The following is a 6,000-nucleotide window of genomic DNA, read 5'->3' as shown; positions in this document are numbered from 1 at the left end:
ACTGGTCATCAGTCTGTGTTCTGTCCACCAGACATTATAGTATCCCCTTATTTAGATGGGACAGTGACAGTACAAAGAAGTTTAATTACTAATGTTAAGAAAAATTTAGTAAATTCAGCTTACCAATGGTCACATTAATTGTAACACTCCTTTCTTCTGATGGAAAAGTTAACCACTTGAAACCTGCCAAGGATCTAGGTTACTTTTCAGAGAGTCTTTGTGATGGAGGAGGGCCCAGGGAAAGGAGGGGGAATAAAATAGTTTGCAGCTGACTATAGCCTGAAAGGAAGCATTGGAAGCATTATCCACCCAGGGTTGAGCAAAGGGAATTTCTTCTCATTCCTTTGGCCTGTTAACACTCAGGAATTTGTGCAAAAGCCTAGGGTGAGCATCTTAAAATGTTTAGAAACAAGCAATCTTTGTTTTTCCTCTCTTAAAAAAAAAAGCACAGATATATAGTAGCTCTCTCAGGTAACATTTATGTTAATGGACCAGTATTTTCTGTTGGAAGAAGATTGTTATGCTCGCTCTTAAGCCTCAATGAGTTGAGACCAGTGAGCCTAGTGTTTATCCAGCTCCTAGGCAGGCCAAGCTTGTTACTGAACCTGCAGTTTCATAAACCACGTCCAGAACTTACATCTCCCGCCCCCTTTTCAAAAGACAGCCTAGTGACCCAGTGTGTGCCATATTCAATTAAAAGTGGTAAAGAAAAGCCAATATTCTTTTCATCTTCCCTCACCAGAACTTTAGATTTCTTATTCTGTACTTTTTAAATAATAATAATAATAATAGCCATCATTTATCCAGAACTGACTATATGCCAGGTACTATGCTGTTATTGTGTTATTTTATTTAATCATCAAACAAGGATCACCTCTGAGATAGGTGTTAGAATTATCCTCATTTTATAGATGAGTAAACTGAGCAACTGAGCTAAAAGTTACAAGTAAGCAATTTGCCTGTTGTCACTTAAGTAGCAAGAAGCAGAGTCGGGGTTTGAACAGCTTAATCCTTAATAATTACAGTGCATAATATGACATAATAAGTACAGAATTTCTTTGAAAAATGTTTCTGTTACTGGCCAGAAGTTTTCAAAATTATTTTCAATAATAGCAATTTATGAACTAAACCCTGTTCAATTTCTCTTTAATTAATACTCTTTTGATTCCCCCCCCCCCAAACAAACCAACAAACCAGGTACCAATAAGTGTTTTACAAAAATTATCCCACTTAATTCTCATAACAATTTTAGGATGCTTAGAGAGGTTATGTAATTTACCCAAATGGTCAAATTGATAGCAAGCTGCTGAGATGAATTTGAACAATGTTATTGTTAAGTTTTTTTTGTTGTTGTTGTTGGTTTTCAGTGTTTAAACATTTTAAACTCTTCAAAAGGTCTGTTTCTTACAGGTTTCTTCCTTCTGCTTTAATCATTATATGCCCTGTTGAGCTAGTTAAGTTCCAAAGGTTAATGTCATCCAAAGTTATTTTTGATTCTTTGAAATAATTTACTTAAAATATTTCTGAAGACAAGCATTCCAGAAGACATATGCATTGCATTAACAGCCATTCTTTCACAGAACAAAACCTTCTAGTTAATTTTTATTTTAGGCTCATAGATGGAACCCAACATCTTCCATAAAGTTGTCTTTGCTTTAGACTCAGCTGTGATCACCAATGTAAGTGATGCCATGTGCCAACTATTGTTTTCCTTGTTGATGGATGGGCCAAGTTCATCTTTCTAATTACCATTTGATAGCAAAGAACATTGAGTTATAGGTAGAGCCTTTTTACAGTGGGTTGAGGTTTCTAAGACTTCTAAAAATAAAAGCAAGTCTAGAGTAACATATTTTTAATGCCCTGGGTTTGTTTTATTACATAACTTAGCTATAAATACTGCCAGTGAGTCTCTGTTTCAAAACTGTATCTATCTTTCAGTACCAGAATGAGGGTACATGTACTTCACAATGTAACTATTTTATGAAAGGGGAGGAAAAAAACTTTCTGATTTCAGTTCTACTAGCAAATTTTGTTTCTCATTGATATAGCAGTATTATGCATAAATATAAGCCTTTTGATACTTTGGGGTTTTTGTTCAGATGACAGAAATGTATGTAACTTAATTTCTTAATTTCTTGAACAAGAGACTTTGTTGTATTACAAAATGCTGGCATTTATTTGTTTTACGGATAGTGAATACAATTTAACTGAAAAGGGTTGTAGTCTTCTCATCAAATTAAACCATGGCTATTTTTTTTTAAGATTCTATTTATTTATTTGATGGAGAGAGAGAGAGAGCGAGCACAAGCAGGGGAGAGGGAGAAGTAGGCTCCCCTCTGAGCAGAGAGCCCAATGCGGGACTCGATTCCAGGACCCTGGGATCATGACCTGAGCCAAAGGCAGATGCTTAACTGACTGAGCCACCCAGGCACCCCTAAGCCATGGCTATTTTTGTTTTGCTTTATGCTTCTTTGTATGTATTCTAATTAGCAGTATTCTAATATGGACAGCCTTACAAGTGACACAATTTTAAGAAGCATCTTCCTTATCCAAATCACTGCTCCCCTGGACTCAGTTCAGGGCATATCTGAAATCCCATAATTCCTTTGTCCATTCCATGCATTCTTTTGTCCCGTTAAAATGTTAATAACGCCAGACTGGTTGATACATTAAGTCTTATCAGGGAGCTGGTACACTTGGGAGTCTTTTACTAGGAATCTGGATACCTGAATTCACTGATAAAATCTTTTATTTTCTTGCAACCAGCCAAAGAATAAGAATGAGTCTACTCATAAAGTAGAGTGGGAGATGCAATTGTTGGGAAATTCAGACACGTTTGTTTAGAGCTGACCCTGTGTCTCATGTAAAACAATTGTTTAATTGATAATGCATTCCCTAAGATAGTTAGTATTTGGAAAATACATAGAGCCACCCTACAAATACAGTATCTGTCTAAATTTTCTGTTATAGAGTTATTTTGCAGAACATAATAGCCTGGTAGCCTGCCTTAGAGATTGTCCCCAATGACCCCCACCTCCTGGAATTCACACTCTTGTGTAGTCTCCTCCTCCACTATACCAGGGGTGGTTTACTACGTGAGCAATAGAATATGTGTCACTTCTGAGATTAGATTTTAAAGTCTTTGCAGCTCCTGTCTGGGTCATTTTCTTGCTTTCTTGGATCACTGGCACTGGCAGAAGCCAACGCCATGTTGTGAGTGACCCTATGGAGAAGTTCATATGATGGGGATCTGAGGCCTCCAGCCAACAGCTCCACGAGTGAGCAGATCCTCTAGCCCCATCAAGCCTTCAGACGACTACAGTCCCATCCACATCCTGACTGCAGCTTCACGAGATACCTTGAGCCAGAACCACCTGGCTTACCCAACCTCAGATTCCTGATTTTCAGGAACTCTGTGAGATAATCAGTGCTTGTTGTTTTTAAGCGGCTGAATTGGGGGCCAAAACATTTATTACCTTGCTAGAAAAAATTACCTATTCATTAGTCACCAGAATCTGTAAGCTGAAATGCCTGTGAAATATCATATTTAGCACAAAATTCCTGCCAGATAAAAAAGTATAAACTAAACGTGATAAACTTACATGCTTAGAAAGTCCAGGAAGGTGGTGGCCATGATGAACTGAAAGCTGTTCCCTAGGATGGAAACAGCTATAGATGTGTGTTGCCACGTGGGTATGTGGGTTGTGATCTTTTCATTTTTCAAAGTGTAGTATATATAGATTAGTATCTTCCCAAGCACACATTACACTCCAGATAATTAGTCCAAGCTAATCATAGTAAGTCTATCCTTTCTGCCAGTGAAATGGTTCAGAAATGGGCATGTGACCCAATAATGACAAAGTCAGTGTGAGGAGAAATCTCTGAGAAAGTTTCTGGGAAAGATTCTTAGGCACAGAAAGAACAGTCTTTTCTTTTTCTATCTAGTTGTAATGCCTTGCTATTTGCTGAGAGCCTAAGATGAAGCTAGCACTAAAATGACCAAGCAGAGAGATAAAGAGCCTGGGACTTCAGTGACTAGCTAGGCACTGAAGCAATCAACCTTGGAGAAATTGGCATTTCCTATTGTATGAGGTCATAAAGTCTGTTAAAATACCCTATTTTAAGGCAGTTGGAGTTGAGGTGTCTTTTACTTGTAGCCAAAAACATTCTAACAGATACACAAGGGAACCTGGTAATCCATAATTTTGTGGATAAACTACTGATTTTTAAAATGCATGAAAATCAACTTTAAAATGGTTCTGTATCAAATAAAATATATCTGGATGGCATGTCCATCCTGCTGACTGCTAGTTTGTGATCCCTTTTGTAGCCCCCATACTACCATATTATAAAAAAATTTTTTTAAAGCTCATTTACATTTTATTTAAAGGTCTCATTTGTTCAATGACTGTTATTAGCTGCTATTTTGGTTGTTAGAAGAAGCAGAAAAGTCCTGATAATTGTCTTCACATACTCAAATGATAGTCATTTGCTCAGTGTCCAGCACTTAACATAGTATTTCTAATTCTTACAACTTTGTTAAGTAGAACAGTTCTCTCTATATTATGGACAGGCAAACTATATTTAGAGAGGTTAGTAGTGATTGATGGATGACTAGTGAGCCAGGATCCCTATATCCTCCCTCTACCCCTACCCATATGCCATACATTCCCCCCGCCCCGTCCCCCTGCCATTCTCAGGCAGTGAGTTCCCCAGAGGACATTTGTGCATTGAGGACAAGCCCAGACAAATGCAGGCTTTTTACAATTAACTGGGGTTTGACTCCAAACCCCAAAGTAGTTTCCTTGTAGCTAGGCCAAACAGCTAACCAGCTTCTGTCTCTCCCTTTCAACTTCAACCTATGATCAAGTCTCATCTTTATGGTTTGTAAGATTCCAATGATGAAGTGAGGAAAAACACTAAGCGTAAGGAAGGAAAATAGGGCATTGATTATTTATGTGGTTACAGACTTATTTATATCTCACAAGATAATAGGACTGTAGTAATGTAGTACTCTTCTTGGATCTGCCTGCTCAGCAAATTGGTCTTTAAGGTTCACAGATAGAAGTGGGAGAGAGTCTTTAGTGCCCCCTGGAGGCCAAGAAACAAACACTTAACTGGGATTTGAACCCAGGTCTGAGGGATTCTAAATTGATTAAATCAATAGGAGGACAGAACCAGAATCACAGTTAGGTAAAGTAGGTTTCTGGCTTAGTAGAAGAAGAGATTTTTACAACAATTTGGACTTCCTAGAGATGGAAAATGCTGGCTCCCAAGTAGAAATTTGCTCCATCGATAGTTTCCAAGAAAAAGCTGGAAGTCCACTTGTCAGGAATTTTGGGACAGACCCCTGCACTTGACAGATAATTGGAGCTCTAACTCCTTTTCAGCACTAAGTTCTGTGATCCTCAGAGCACTGGCAAGCAGTTCTAGTGTTGCTTTTCTTCCAGTCTGTTTATTTTTTTCATCTGTGGCCACAGCCTACTTGCAACTGAGGGATTTGAAAACCATGCATTATACTTCAGCAAACTCCTCAGGAAAAGTGTTTTAACTCAAAATATTTAGTTTTCATTGGCTTTTGGGGAGCAGACTTGTTGAGGGGTAGAGAAAGAGAACGCATCAGAGAGGACAAATGCTCAAGTGAGTAGAGCTAGCTAGCGCAGCTTTGTGATTGTCATTGATCCAAGAGGAGAATTACTGAGGTGCAGTAAGAGGCACAGGCTGGGTGGGAAGGGAGCTCTGAACACATTTCCTGCTTTTTCAGGCAGGTTTTCATGGGGTGACTTAGTTTGAGTGGTTAAGAATTCAAAGGCACTTACTGAGAATATTCTACCATTCCATAGTTGGCATTTATTGAGTCCTATGTTCAACAGTTTACATGCATTATCTCAATTACTCCACGCAGAGATTTATCATGCACACCATTATCTCTTTTGTCAAGCCACTGGCTTAGGGAAGTAAGGGAACTCATCTAAGATCCCATAGGAAGAACTAGAGCCA

Source organism: Mirounga angustirostris, unplaced genomic scaffold (assembly GCF_029215605.1).
Source record: "Mirounga angustirostris isolate CCGP_5_RB_7025 unplaced genomic scaffold, mMirAng1.0.hap1 SCAF_2, whole genome shotgun sequence".
NCBI lineage: Eukaryota > Metazoa > Chordata > Mammalia > Carnivora > Phocidae > Mirounga > Mirounga angustirostris.
The sequence above is the reverse complement of the archived record's forward strand: the minus strand, read 5'-3'. Positions refer to the sequence as shown.